Source organism: Equus asinus, chromosome 26 (genome assembly GCF_041296235.1).
Source record: "Equus asinus isolate D_3611 breed Donkey chromosome 26, EquAss-T2T_v2, whole genome shotgun sequence".
Lineage (NCBI taxonomy): Eukaryota > Metazoa > Chordata > Mammalia > Perissodactyla > Equidae > Equus > Equus asinus.
The window spans coordinates 13031989-13048189 of record NC_091815.1 but is presented as its reverse complement, the minus strand read 5'-3'; positions in this window follow the sequence as shown (position 1 = coordinate 13048189).

Below are 16201 nucleotides of genomic sequence, written 5' to 3'. Positions count from 1 at the left end.
GGCCAACGGGTGCATGAACACTTGTTCACCGTCATGAAGTCTCAGGCCAATGCAAATGCAAACTGCAAGGGCACAGCAGCTCACTGTGGTCAGAATGGCTATAAGAAAGCAGACAGGAAGCCACAAGTGTCAGAGAGGAGGTGGAGAGAAGGGAAGCCTCCTGCACCGTTGGTGGGAGTGCAGACCGGTGCAGCCACTACGCCAAGCGGTGCGGAACTGCCTCAGAACTTTAAGAATCCATGTCCCATATGATCCAGCTATTCCTCTGCGGCGTGTTGATCCAAAGAACTCGGAAACACTCCTGCCTAAAGACATGTGCACCGCTGAGTTCACCACAGCGTCGCTCCCACTACCCAAGACTTGGAAGCCTCCCTGGAGCCCAGCAAGGGACGAGTGCAGAAGGAAGATGAGCTATAGCCACGCAATGGCATACCAGTCAGCCGGAACCAAGGATGCAATCCAGCCACTTGTGACCACCAGAATGGCTGTGAGGGTTTTAGGGAATTGAAACAAGCCCCAGGGAGCAAGGCAAGTACCGTAGGACCTCACTTAAGAGGAGAAGGAAAAACAAGCGGTCAGGAACAGGTGGCACGGGACATTTGATTGGGGGTTCCCAGAGACAAAGCGGGGAGGTGTGAGAGGGTGAAACAGATGATGAGGCACAAGTGTGTGGTGAGGGCCTGCTATTAGGCTTACGCAGGGGAAGATGATGTAAGCTACACGGAAGTCTACATCGATGAGGATGCAAATCGGAATGATATAGGATGTTCTAATGCAGGGTTGCGGCAATAAATTCACCTAAAAGCAAAAAATCCAAAATGGGGTCCAGAATGACGGCCTAAAGCTTTGGGGCTGAAAGAGATTAGAGAAGGTGAACTTCCAAGGCTGGAAAATCACCTCAAAATGCGTACTGATGCTACAGAAAGGTAGACCCTTCCAAATAGATGAAGAGGAATACTACCCACAGAACATGCTGCCTGCTAAACCCATGCACCCACGGAAAAGGTTACCGTCCAGGATGTTACTACTAATCACCTTCACGAATAATCCAAACAGGCCCACGTGTTCCCAAGCTCAGGCAAAAGGTTGGTCCAAAAGTCCAATTCAGGGCCGGCCCTGTGGCGGAGCAGGTAAGTGCCCACGTTCCGCTTGGCCGGCCCAGGCCTCACTGTTTCACATCACGGGTGCAGATCACATTAGCAGTGTTAGGACATACAGATTTCATGGTACGGTGCGGACAGGGATCATAAACTAAGTAGCAATGGTGAGGTCACGTTATCAATACGCACCAGAAAAAGAACCGTGAGGCTTTTACAATCCATGAACGCATCTGGTACACTTCCCCAGAGGAAGAAGGAAGGAAAACATGGGACCTGCCAAGGTGGAATCGGCAGAGTGCTAGGAGATGGCACGATCACTGCGCGTCAGAGGACTGCCCGGGCAACTTCAACTTGGGAGGGAGTCCAGGACTTTCTCTGGGGAACGTCCACCCACTTGGCCATCTACATAAAATGTAAGAGGTAAAACCCAGGATAATCTTACAGGACAGAAACCAGTGTCTAGAGAGAATGTAGCAGGCCTTCCAAAGTTCGAGGAGCAAGACAGAAACCGACAAGAAATCGAGAAAAAGGAAAACTATCCTACCAGGAAAGGGTGAGGAGTCGGACTGGCCTGAGATGGCTCTGAAACTCTGTGTGCACGCAGGTTGTCAGGACAACTTCGAATTTTGAGGTTGTTTATGACATCACGAGGATCCTGTCCGCCAAGATGGCCGCACGGTTACAGACCGAGGATTGGCCTAGGCTAGGCTATTACAGGGAGGGATACCCAGAAACAGCTTTGAGAAACAGAAAGCGGACACAGAAACTGGAAGACATAAAACAGACGCTGATTCGAGGGGTAAGAAAGGGATCCTTGGCAAGAAGCGAGAATAGAGGGACAAGCCCCGAGAGGAGAACGTTGTCATCTATTCAAGTCTATGGGGAGGCCATGCTGATTCAAGCTTGCAACTTGATTGGAAGCAAGAGGCCGGACTTGGGCCTTATCAGACCTACGTGGTCCTTCTGCCTTAAGCATAAGCCAAAGTCAAGAATGAGGGCTTGAGGACGTTGAAGAGAAGACTCGATGCCTCCTTTCCTAGGCCCCTGGCATTCTTTGCAGATCAGTCTCACTTTCCATAGCTCTGGCGTCACGGGGGCCCACCGGGTACATGCTAATGTGTCCCAAGAGATGTCTTGGAAGCCTTGAAGGAATGGAGCCCCGTCACGCTTGGGCTACGTCTCTTTGTTTGGAAGTGCTCTACAAGGGTGCTGAAAAGCACCCTTTTCCACAGGGCTTCGTTCCTTCGTGAAGGCTGCCCTCCCAGGCTAGTGTGCTCAGTTTGCCTCCATCGAAATTCTCTCCCCCTACCTCTTGCCGTAGAAGGATTATTGATTATGTGTTTTGACACCACATGTAAGGAAGTGGGCTGAAAATGAGAACATTACAATTCTGTTTCAAGAAAAATAAACAGGCCAGGGCTGAGGATGTAAGGCAAACAAATGGCACAGCCTATAGAAATAAAGTAAGCCCGTATCTAGACGGCACCTGGGGGAACATTCCAGGATCAGGGGTGAACTTCGAAACTTCCCAAATCCGGAAAGGAGACAGAAAAATATCCTTCCTGGAGAGAGGGATTCATCAGATTCGTCTAATTTGTCTTGGAAACATTGTGTCCGTGAAGGGGGATGCCAGGACCACCTCGAGTTTGGAGTTTGTGACCTCAGGATGGCAAACCAACCCAGATGACCACGTGTTCCCAGTGCTTAGTTTGACCCAGGCTAGGACAGCAAAGACTCCTTCAAGTGACCGGTGCAAATTCAAAGACAACAACCAAGAGTCACGAAAGCACTCACACCTCGGCCTAGAGAACATACGGTGATTCCAGAAATGCCAAATGAATCACTTGGAATGAAGGGGAACGGACTGATAAGCATGTCTAAGGGGGATAGCTGAGAAATACCATGACGATTCTCCTATGGAAAAGAGACAAAGGTCCCAGAAAATGGAAGGCGAACAGAAATCACCCCTGGATAATCCACAATGAAAGATGATGTCCGTCTTTAGACAGACTCTGCTGGAACGTTTGAAAGGCAGAGAAATTCACAAGCCAAAAGACGGCAGCGAAGGTCAAGGCTGGGCTAAGTGGGAAGGGTGAGCTATGAGACTGCTCCAAGCGGGCCAGGAAACCGTGTGTCCGTGAAGCTTGCCGGGACAGCAGAGACACGATTATGACCAATCCTCTGACATCGCAGTGGACCCGAAAAACAACCTGGCCTCATCTACACAGTGCCAGAGTTGGGCTCAAGTAGCATATTCAAGTCCCATTGCCCTCAACTGCAGGTTGCCAACGGAACATGAAAGGGGCCGGCCGGTGGTGCAGCGGTGAGGTCCGCACCTTCTGGGTCGGTGGCCCGGGGTGGGCCGGGTGGACCCTCGGGTGAGCCTGCTCACCACTGCTTCAGGCATTCTGGGGCAGGCGTCCGAGGTAGTGTAGAGGCAGATGGGAAGGGACGTTAGCCAGGGCCAGACTTCCACAGCAAATACAGGAGCATTGCCAGCAGATGTGAGCTCAGCGATGCACTTCTGCCAGAGCAAAACCGATTCAAAGTTGCAAAGCATAGAGAAACTGAAGCTGAAAAGAAAAAGTGAACAACTGCATGCCAGTGAGAAGGATGAGATCTCTATGAAGAAACTTAGCAAAACAGGTGAAAGCCATGGCAATGGAAAACTAACAAACGTTGGGGGAAAGAAATTCAAGAAGACACAAGGAGAAAGAAGGAGATTCCAGGATCTAGGAGTGGAAGCATCAACACACTGGAAACGTCCCTACCAGAGCAAGGAATCTCTGGATTCCATGCAATCCCAGTCAAAGTTGCAGCAATGTTTCCCACAGAGACAGACGAGGGCATCCTAAAGTTTCTAGCCAGCAACAAGAGACCCTGACTAGGCAAAGGAATCCTCAGGAAAACGAAAAAAGCAGGACGTGGCACACTTTCCGATTTCAACATATAGGACGAAGCACTAGGTACCGAGACGGCACAGTCTGGGCCCCAAAACAGGCACACAGACCCATGCAACAGAATCGAGAACCCAGAGCCCAACTCAAACGTACATGGACAGCCCATTTTCGACCAGGGAGCCAAGAGGAGACAGCGGAGAAAGGAGAGTCTCTACCATAAACGGTGCTGGGAAGCCTGCACAGCCACCTGGAACACAACGACAGTACACCATGATGTTACACCTGGCACACACACCACCTGAAATGGATCAAAGCCTTGAATGGCAGACTTGAAACCGTGAACCTTGTAGCAGAAGACCTAGGCAGAGTGCTCTTTGCCATCGGTCTGAGCCGCCTGTTTGGAAGAAGCAAGTCCGACTGGGCCAGGGCAACCAAGTCAACAAGAAACCAACGGGACCACGTCAAATGCGGACGCTTCTGCCCAGTGAAGGAAACCATCGACTGAATGCAAAGATAGCACAACGACTGGGGGAGGATGTTTGCAAACCACACATCGGACAAGGGGTGAAAACCCCAAAGATGCAATCAACTCGCACGTCCCCACAAGAAAAAAAAATCAACAAGCCAATGAAAACCTGGGCAGAAGATGGAAACAGAGATTTCTGCCAAGAAGATCGAAAGAGGGCCAACGGGTGCATGAACACTTGTTCACCGTCATGAAGTCTCAGGCCAATGCAAATGCAAACTGCAAGGGCACAGCAGCTCACTGTGGTCAGAATGGCTATAAGAAAGCAGACAGGAAGCCACAAGTGTCAGAGAGGAGGTGGAGAGAAGGGAAGCCTCCTGCACCGTTGGTGGGAGTGCAGACCGGTGCAGCCACTACGCCAAGCGGTGCGGAACTGCCTCAGAACTTTAAGAATCCATGTCCCATATGATCCAGCTATTCCTCTGCGGCGTGTTGATCCAAAGAACTCGGAAACACTCCTGCCTAAAGACATGTGCACCGCTGAGTTCACCACAGCGTCGCTCCCACTACCCAAGACTTGGAAGCCTCCCTGGAGCCCAGCAAGGGACGAGTGCAGAAGGAAGATGAGCTATAGCCACGCAATGGCATACCAGTCAGCCGGAACCAAGGATGCAATCCAGCCACTTGTGACCACCAGAATGGCTGTGAGGGTTTTAGGGAATTGAAACAAGCCCCAGGGAGCAAGGCAAGTACCGTAGGACCTCACTTAAGAGGAGAAGGAAAAACAAGCGGTCAGGAACAGGTGGCACGGGACATTTGATTGGGGGTTCCCAGAGACAAAGCGGGGAGGTGTGAGAGGGTGAAACAGATGATGAGGCACAAGTGTGTGGTGAGGGCCTGCTATTAGGCTTACGCAGGGGAAGATGATGTAAGCTACACGGAAGTCTACATCGATGAGGATGCAAATCGGAATGATATAGGATGTTCTAATGCAGGGTTGCGGCAATAAATTCACCTAAAAGCAAAAAATCCAAAATGGGGTCCAGAATGACGGCCTAAAGCTTTGGGGCTGAAAGAGATTAGAGAAGGTGAACTTCCAAGGCTGGAAAATCACCTCAAAATGCGTACTGATGCTACAGAAAGGTAGACCCTTCCAAATAGATGAAGAGGAATACTACCCACAGAACATGCTGCCTGCTAAACCCATGCACCCACGGAAAAGGTTACCGTCCAGGATGTTACTACTAATCACCTTCACGAATAATCCAAACAGGCCCACGTGTTCCCAAGCTCAGGCAAAAGGTTGGTCCAAAAGTCCAATTCAGGGCCGGCCCTGTGGCGGAGCAGGTAAGTGCCCACGTTCCGCTTGGCCGGCCCAGGCCTCACTGTTTCACATCACGGGTGCAGATCACATTAGCAGTGTTAGGACATACAGATTTCATGGTACGGTGCGGACAGGGATCATAAACTAAGTAGCAATGGTGAGGTCACGTTATCAATACGCACCAGAAAAAGAACCGTGAGGCTTTTACAATCCATGAACGCATCTGGTACACTTCCCCAGAGGAAGAAGGAAGGAAAACATGGGACCTGCCAAGGTGGAATCGGCAGAGTGCTAGGAGATGGCACGATCACTGCGCGTCAGAGGACTGCCCGGGCAACTTCAACTTGGGAGGGAGTCCAGGACTTTCTCTGGGGAACGTCCACCCACTTGGCCATCTACATAAAATGTAAGAGGTAAAACCCAGGATAATCTTACAGGACAGAAACCAGTGTCTAGAGAGAATGTAGCAGGCCTTCCAAAGTTCGAGGAGCAAGACAGAAACCGACAAGAAATCGAGAAAAAGGAAAACTATCCTACCAGGAAAGGGTGAGGAGTCGGACTGGCCTGAGATGGCTCTGAAACTCTGTGTGCACGCAGGTTGTCAGGACAACTTCGAATTTTGAGGTTGTTTATGACATCACGAGGATCCTGTCCGCCAAGATGGCCGCACGGTTACAGACCGAGGATTGGCCTAGGCTAGGCTATTACAGGGAGGGATACCCAGAAACAGCTTTGAGAAACAGAAAGCGGACACAGAAACTGGAAGACATAAAACAGACGCTGATTCGAGGGGTAAGAAAGGGATCCTTGGCAAGAAGCGAGAATAGAGGGACAAGCCCCGAGAGGAGAACGTTGTCATCTATTCAAGTCTATGGGGAGGCCATGCTGATTCAAGCTTGCAACTTGATTGGAAGCAAGAGGCCGGACTTGGGCCTTATCAGACCTACGTGGTCCTTCTGCCTTAAGCATAAGCCAAAGTCAAGAATGAGGGCTTGAGGACGTTGAAGAGAAGACTCGATGCCTCCTTTCCTAGGCCCCTGGCATTCTTTGCAGATCAGTCTCACTTTCCATAGCTCTGGCGTCACGGGGGCCCACCGGGTACATGCTAATGTGTCCCAAGAGATGTCTTGGAAGCCTTGAAGGAATGGAGCCCCGTCACGCTTGGGCTACGTCTCTTTGTTTGGAAGTGCTCTACAAGGGTGCTGAAAAGCACCCTTTTCCACAGGGCTTCGTTCCTTCGTGAAGGCTGCCCTCCCAGGCTAGTGTGCTCAGTTTGCCTCCATCGAAATTCTCTCCCCCTACCTCTTGCCGTAGAAGGATTATTGATTATGTGTTTTGACACCACATGTAAGGAAGTGGGCTGAAAATGAGAACATTACAATTCTGTTTCAAGAAAAATAAACAGGCCAGGGCTGAGGATGTAAGGCAAACAAATGGCACAGCCTATAGAAATAAAGTAAGCCCGTATCTAGACGGCACCTGGGGGAACATTCCAGGATCAGGGGTGAAGTTCGAAACTTCCCAAATCCGGAAAGGAGACAGAAAAATATCTTTCCTGGAGAGAGGGATTCATCAGATTCGTCTAATTTGTCTTGGAAACATTGTGTCCGTGAAGGGGGATGCCAGGACCACCTCGAGTTTGGAGTTTGTGACCTCAGGATGTCAAACCAACCCAGATGGCCACGTGTTCCCAGTGCTTAGTTTGACCCAGGCTAGGACAGCAAAGACTCCTTCAAGTGACCGGTGCAAATTCAAAGACAACAACCAAGAGTCACGAAAGCACTCACACCTCGGCCTAGAGAACATACGGTGATTCCAGAAATGCAAAATGAATCACTTGGAATAAAGGGGAACGGACTGATAAGCATGTCTAAGGGGGATAGCTGAGAAATACCGTGACGATTCTCCTATGGAAAAGAGACAAAGGTCCCAGAAAATGGAAGGCGAACAGAAATCACCCCTGGATAATCCACAATGAAAGGTGATGTCCGTCTTTGGACAGACTCTGCTGGAACGTTTGAAAGGCAGAGAAATTCACAAGCCAAAAGACGGCAGCGAAGGTCAAGGCTGGGCTAAGTGGGAAGGGTGAGTTATGAGACTGCTCCAAGCGGGCCAGGAAACCGTGTGTCCGTGAAGCTTGCCGGGACAGCAGAGACACGACTATGACCAATCCTCTGACACCGCAGTGGACCCGAAAAACAACCTGGCCTCATCTACACAGTGCCAGAGTTGGGCTCAAGTAGCATATTCAAGTCCCATTGCCCTCAACTGCAGGTTGCCAACGGAACATGAAAGGGGCCGGCCGGTGGTGCAGCGGTGAGGTCCGCACCTTCTGGGTCGGTGGCCCGGGGTGGGCCGGGTGGACCCTCGGGTGAGCCTGCTCACCACTGCTTCAGGCATTCTGGGGCAGGCGTCCGAGGTAGTGTAGAGGCAGATGGGAAGGGACGTTAGCCAGGGCCAGACTTCCACAGCAAATACAGGAGCATTGCCAGCAGATGTGAGCTCAGCGATGCACTTCTGCCAGAGCAAAACCGATTCAAAGTTGCAAAGCATAGAGAAACTGAAGCTGAAAAGAAAAAGTGAACAACTGCATGCCAGTGAGAAGGATGAGATCTCTATGAAGAAACTTAGCAAAACAGGTGAAAGCCATGGCAATGGAAAACTAACAAACGTTGGGGGAAAGAAATTCAAGAAGACACAAGGAGAAAGAAGGAGATTCCAGGATCTAGGAGTGGAAGCATCAACACACTGGAAACGTCCCTACCAGAGCAAGGAATCTCTGGATTCCATGCAATCCCAGTCAAAGTTGCAGCAATGTTTCCCACAGAGACAGACGAGGGCATCCTAAAGTTTCTAGCCAGCAACAAGAGACCCTGACTAGGCAAAGGAATCCTCAGGAAAACGAAAAAAGCAGGACGTGGCACACTTTCCGATTTCAACATATAGGACGAAGCACTAGGTACCGAGACGGCACAGTCTGGGCCCCAAAACAGGCACACAGACCCATGCAACAGAATCGAGAACCCAGAGCCCAACTCAAACGTACATGGACAGCCCATTTTCGACCAGGGAGCCAAGAGGAGACAGCGGAGAAAGGAGAGTCTCTACCATAAACGGTGCTGGGAAGCCTGCACAGCCACCTGGAACACAACGACAGTACACCATGATGTTACACCTGGCACACACACCACCTGAAATGGATCAAAGCCTTGAATGGCAGACTTGAAACCGTGAACCTTGTAGCAGAAGACCTAGGCAGAGTGCTCTTTGCCATCGGTCTGAGCCGCCTGTTTGGAAGAAGCAAGTCCGACTGGGCCAGGGCAACCAAGTCAACAAGAAACCAACGGGACCACGTCAAATGCGGACGCTTCTGCCCAGTGAAGGAAACCATCGACTGAATGCAAAGATAGCACAACGACTGGGGGAGGATGTTTGCAAACCACACATCGGACAAGGGGTGAAAACCCCAAAGATGCAATCAACTCGCACGTCCCCACAAGAAAAAAAAATCAACAAGCCAATGAAAACCTGGGCAGAAGATGGAAACAGAGATTTCTGCCAAGAAGATCGAAAGAGGGCCAACGGGTGCATGAACACTTGTTCACCGTCATGAAGTCTCAGGCCAATGCAAATGCAAACTGCAAGGGCACAGCAGCTCACTGTGGTCAGAATGGCTATAAGAAAGCAGACAGGAAGCCACAAGTGTCAGAGAGGAGGTGGAGAGAAGGGAAGCCTCCTGCACCGTTGGTGGGAGTGCAGACCGGTGCAGCCACTACGCCAAGCGGTGCGGAACTGCCTCAGAACTTTAAGAATCCATGTCCCATATGATCCAGCTATTCCTCTGCGGCGTGTTGATCCAAAGAACTCGGAAACACTCCTGCCTAAAGACATGTGCACCGCTGAGTTCACCACAGCGTCGCTCCCACTACCCAAGACTTGGAAGCCTCCCTGGAGCCCAGCAAGGGACGAGTGCAGAAGGAAGATGAGCTATAGCCACGCAATGGCATACCAGTCAGCCGGAACCAAGGATGCAATCCAGCCACTTGTGACCACCAGAATGGCTGTGAGGGTTTTAGGGAATTGAAACAAGCCCCAGGGAGCAAGGCAAGTACCGTAGGACCTCACTTAAGAGGAGAAGGAAAAACAAGCGGTCAGGAACAGGTGGCACGGGACATTTGATTGGGGGTTCCCAGAGACAAAGCGGGGAGGTGTGAGAGGGTGAAACAGATGATGAGGCACAAGTGTGTGGTGAGGGCCTGCTATTAGGCTTACGCAGGGGAAGATGATGTAAGCTACACGGAAGTCTACATCGATGAGGATGCAAATCGGAATGATATAGGATGTTCTAATGCAGGGTTGCGGCAATAAATTCACCTAAAAGCAAAAAATCCAAAATGGGGTCCAGAATGACGGCCTAAAGCTTTGGGGCTGAAAGAGATTAGAGAAGGTGAACTTCCAAGGCTGGAAAATCACCTCAAAATGCGTACTGATGCTACAGAAAGGTAGACCCTTCCAAATAGATGAAGAGGAATACTACCCACAGAACATGCTGCCTGCTAAACCCATGCACCCACGGAAAAGGTTACCGTCCAGGATGTTACTACTAATCACCTTCACGAATAATCCAAACAGGCCCACGTGTTCCCAAGCTCAGGCAAAAGGTTGGTCCAAAAGTCCAATTCAGGGCCGGCCCTGTGGCGGAGCAGGTAAGTGCCCACGTTCCGCTTGGCCGGCCCAGGCCTCACTGTTTCACATCACGGGTGCAGATCACATTAGCAGTGTTAGGACATACAGATTTCATGGTACGGTGCGGACAGGGATCATAAACTAAGTAGCAATGGTGAGGTCACGTTATCAATACGCACCAGAAAAAGAACCGTGAGGCTTTTACAATCCATGAACGCATCTGGTACACTTCCCCAGAGGAAGAAGGAAGGAAAACATGGGACCTGCCAAGGTGGAATCGGCAGAGTGCTAGGAGATGGCACGATCACTGCGCGTCAGAGGACTGCCCGGGCAACTTCAACTTGGGAGGGAGTCCAGGACTTTCTCTGGGGAACGTCCACCCACTTGGCCATCTACATAAAATGTAAGAGGTAAAACCCAGGATAATCTTACAGGACAGAAACCAGTGTCTAGAGAGAATGTAGCAGGCCTTCCAAAGTTCGAGGAGCAAGACAGAAACCGACAAGAAATCGAGAAAAAGGAAAACTATCCTACCAGGAAAGGGTGAGGAGTCGGACTGGCCTGAGATGGCTCTGAAACTCTGTGTGCACGCAGGTTGTCAGGACAACTTCGAATTTTGAGGTTGTTTATGACATCACGAGGATCCTGTCCGCCAAGATGGCCGCACGGTTACAGACCGAGGATTGGCCTAGGCTAGGCTATTACAGGGAGGGATACCCAGAAACAGCTTTGAGAAACAGAAAGCGGACACAGAAACTGGAAGACATAAAACAGACGCTGATTCGAGGGGTAAGAAAGGGATCCTTGGCAAGAAGCGAGAATAGAGGGACAAGCCCCGAGAGGAGAACGTTGTCATCTATTCAAGTCTATGGGGAGGCCATGCTGATTCAAGCTTGCAACTTGATTGGAAGCAAGAGGCCGGACTTGGGCCTTATCAGACCTACGTGGTCCTTCTGCCTTAAGCATAAGCCAAAGTCAAGAATGAGGGCTTGAGGACGTTGAAGAGAAGACTCGATGCCTCCTTTCCTAGGCCCCTGGCATTCTTTGCAGATCAGTCTCACTTTCCATAGCTCTGGCGTCACGGGGGCCCACCGGGTACATGCTAATGTGTCCCAAGAGATGTCTTGGAAGCCTTGAAGGAATGGAGCCCCGTCACGCTTGGGCTACGTCTCTTTGTTTGGAAGTGCTCTACAAGGGTGCTGAAAAGCACCCTTTTCCACAGGGCTTCGTTCCTTCGTGAAGGCTGCCCGCCCAGGCTAGTGTGCTCAGTTTGCCTCCATCGAAATTCTCTCCCCCTACCTCTTGCCGTAGAAGGATTATTGATTATGTGTTTTGACACCACATGTAAGGAAGTGGGCTGAAAATGAGAACATTACAATTCTGTTTCAAGAAAAATAAACAGGCCAGGGCTGAGGATGTAAGGCAAACAAATGGCACAGCCTATAGAAATAAAGTAAGCCCGTATCTAGACGGCACCTGGGGGAACATTCCAGGATCAGGGGTGAAGTTCGAAACTTCCCAAATCCGGAAAGGAGACAGAAAAATATCTTTCCTGGAGAGAGGGATTCATCAGATTCGTCTAATTTGTCTTGGAAACATTGTGTCCGTGAAGGGGGATGCCAGGACCACCTCGAGTTTGGAGTTTGTGACCTCAGGATGTCAAACCAACCCAGATGGCCACGTGTTCCCAGTGCTTAGTTTGACCCAGGCTAGGACAGCAAAGACTCCTTCAAGTGACCGGTGCAAATTCAAAGACAACAACCAAGAGTCACGAAAGCACTCACACCTCGGCCTAGAGAACATACGGTGATTCCAGAAATGCAAAATGAATCACTTGGAATAAAGGGGAACGGACTGATAAGCATGTCTAAGGGGGATAGCTGAGAAATACCGTGACGATTCTCCTATGGAAAAGAGACAAAGGTCCCAGAAAATGGAAGGCGAACAGAAATCACCCCTGGATAATCCACAATGAAAGGTGATGTCCGTCTTTGGACAGACTCTGCTGGAACGTTTGAAAGGCAGAGAAATTCACAAGCCAAAAGACGGCAGCGAAGGTCAAGGCTGGGCTAAGTGGGAAGGGTGAGTTATGAGACTGCTCCAAGCGGGCCAGGAAACCGTGTGTCCGTGAAGCTTGCCGGGACAGCAGAGACACGACTATGACCAATCCTCTGACACCGCAGTGGACCCGAAAAACAACCTGGCCTCATCTACACAGTGCCAGAGTTGGGCTCAAGTAGCATATTCAAGTCCCATTGCCCTCAACTGCAGGTTGCCAACGGAACATGAAAGGGGCCGACCGGTGGTGCTGCGGTGAGGTCCGCACCTTGGGGGTCGGTGGCCCGGGGTGGGCCGGGTGGACCCTCGGGTGAGCCTGCTCACCACTGCTTCAGGCATTCTGGGGCAGGCGTCCAAGGTAGTGTAGAGGCAGATGGGAAGGGACGTTAGACAGGGCCAGACTTCCAAAGCAAATACAGGAGCATTGCCAGCAGATGTGAGCTCAGCGATGCACTTCTGCCAGAACAAAACCGATTCAAAGTTGCAAAGCATAGAGAAACTGAAGCTGAAAAGAAAAAGTGAACAACTGCTGTGGAGGAGTTGGTAGAGAGGTCTCACCTGCCAATCTGTGTGTGCTCCCGGTACCTTTAAATAGTCCCTCCTGCCTCCCTCCCCTTCTCGGTTCCAAGGACCTAGTCTGGAAAGGTCCCGAGAGGAGAGAGATGGTTTCTGTCCCGGCAGGGGCACAGAGTAGAAGTACTGACAGCAGACTGCTGGCTGTTTGCAGGGATGGGCTTTGTGCAGACCAAGGCACAGGTCCCTCCTCCCAGGCAGGTTTTCTCTCCAAGAGGCCTTTTCAAAGTTGCTCCCCCCTCATCCTCCCCCTACTGTCAGCTTCTTGTCTTTACACCCCCCTCCCCCCAGCATTCCTGGTGCTTGAACCAAGCCCCTGGGCACCTGGCTTATAGAGGGGATGGAAAGAAAACATTGCCAATTTCCTGTTGGTGGTTTCTCCTTGGGGAGATTGGAAAAGCCAACACAGCCGTTCCCAGGACTTGCTGCTACAGGGCTGGGCTTGGTTTCGGAGAAGGAACCAGCACACTTTGCTCCACTCCTCCCCTCCCCTGCCATTCACACTGTCCTGACTCTCCCCACCTCTCCTGTTACTCCCCTATCCCACCCCCTCCCTGCCCCAACGTTTCTCATCCTGAGTATTATCAAATGGCCCAGGGTCCTCTGGGACCCTCTAATCCTCTTTGCTATTTTATATTGGGGAAACTGATATAATGAGAAGTTAAATGATATAATGAGAACATATTTGATATTAAACTATTAGTATCTGCATTTTATAGATGTGGCAAACTGAGGCCCAGAACAGTTAAGTAGCCTGCCCAAGATCACGCACCTAGTAGAGAACAGAACTGGATTTGAACTTGGTAGTTTGGCTTCAGAGTTTGTTCTTCCCAACACCCTATGCTGCCTTTAATGAAGTACCTGGGATCGTGGTGAAACAGGTGTTTCTACTTTCCGTCTTTGAAATCCTAGTTTCTGGGGCCAGCGGGCTCTGTGAGGAAGTACAGCAGAGGGGTTAAAAGTCCTGGGCTTTGGAGCCTGGCTCTCTGGGTTTGAATCCTGGCTCAGTCATTTACTAGCTGTAACCTTGGGCAGGTTACATAATCTCTCCATACCTTGGTTTCCTTATCTCTAATATGGGGATCATAATCTTAGTATTTGTCTTAATGAGTTGTCGTAAAGTTAACTTTCATGTAAAGCACTTAACAGTGCCTAGTACATAATAAGTATTCAATAAATGTTAACTAATATTATTTTTGCCTAATGAGTTTTGGAAATTTGGGCATAAAGTTAAGCAGGCTCTTTTGTTATAGGACTTCTCAGGACCTTTATTACGCTATCATGAATTGGCACTTTCCTGGAAGGGGATGTAGCAGGCAGCATTTTCCAACGCTTTTGGACAACCAATCTTTCTCTCTCTTTTTTTTAACTGGGTACCTGATAAATTCTCAACTTGCACAATGTTAAGATGGTGTCCAAGAACACAGTTCAGGAAGCACTGTACATCATGCTTCCTGTTTGTGCTTCGCAAGGCTGAGCTGGACATGGAGGGTCAGGTTAGGCCTGAGCAAGACTTTGAATGACTGTATGTAGCAGAGCTGGGGCTGTGCCTCGCTTCTCTTGTCCCCTCCCCACAGGATGGGGAGAAGGAATTGGCGTGAGCCAAGGTACCTGAGGGTTTCTGGAACCTCCTTGCCATGAGGAATGGTCTTGGCTGACCTGGTTCAGAGCACAGTTACTGCACTGTCTTCCTTCTGTCCTTGGAGGAGTCTTAAAGTAAGTCACCAATGGCAGCACCAGCTGGGACCACCAAACAAACCAGCCTAGCCCTGGTTTAAAATGGTCACAGGTTTGCACAATGGCACTGTTAGGGGAAGGCAGGCAAGCTCTGCTCTCAGCAGACTAAGTTCTACCATGGACCCTTTCCCTATACATTTGTGACTTGAGTAAGCCATGTCCCTGATGTATTTTAGGTCCAAAAGCAAGGTGGTTGGAAGCTAGAGAATCTTCAAGATCGCTTCCAGTGTGGCATCTTGGGTGTCCGTAAATCTAGGATTGGGGTGAAAATCTAAAGAGGTATCCCCTTCAGGAGTCCTAAAATCCAAGAGGAAGGAAGAGTCCTGAGGGGTGAAGCCCCCTGTCATGCACATGGCGTAGGGAGGTTGAGGAAGTGAGGGCCTGGCTTCAGGTCACTGGTTGGGATCCTTTTCCATTTGAGATTCTTGGAACTGGACTACCTTAAGTAGACGTTTCTGTATTGCCTCAGGCCCCATTTTTATCCTGCTCTGGGTCGTTGCCTCCTGTTGTCCAGCGCAGTGACCCGGGGAGGAATGTGCCCAGCACTCCCAGGATGGTGTTATGGAGGCCGGGAGCTTCTTGGACTAGCTGAGGGCTGACTAACTCCTCATCTCCCCAGCAGTGCCAGGAGGTGCACCAGGTAGGAATGTAGATAATTCATTACTCCTGAGCCCACCCAAACTGAGTTTTGTACTGGAGTGAGGAGAGTTTGCCGACAAGCAAATCTTTCTTGTTTTAAAAAAGTTATACATATGTATATGAGCAAACTATATAGATACATATATGCATATACATTTATGTGTTTTTTTTTTTTTTTTGGTTTTGAATTATACATTAGAAACTGCTCAGCGGTGACCTTCGGTAGGGGCTTAAAGGGGAAAGTGACTTTTCCTTTTTATTTTGTGCCTTTCTGTTCTATTTAAATTTCTCTACAATGTGCTTGTATTCCTTTTATTTTTATTTTTAAATGTAATTTATTTTTTAGAGCAGTTGTAGGTTCACAGCCAAACTGAGTGGAACGTGATTTCCATACACCCCCTGCCCCCACCCATGCAGAGCCTGCCACACCATCAACATCCCCCACCAGTGGTACGTCTGTTTCAGTTGATGAACCTATATTGACACATCATTATCACTCAAAGTCCATAGTTTACATTAGGGTTCACTCTTGGCCTTGTACATTCTGTGGGTTTTGACTAATGTGCCCACTATTTTAGTACCATATAGAATAGCTTCACTGCCTTAAAATTTCTTCTGTGCTCTGCCCTTTCATCCCGCCCATCTCCCTAACTCCTGGTAACTTACTGTCTCCATAGTTTTGCCTTTTCCAGAATGTCATATTAGTTGGAATCATACA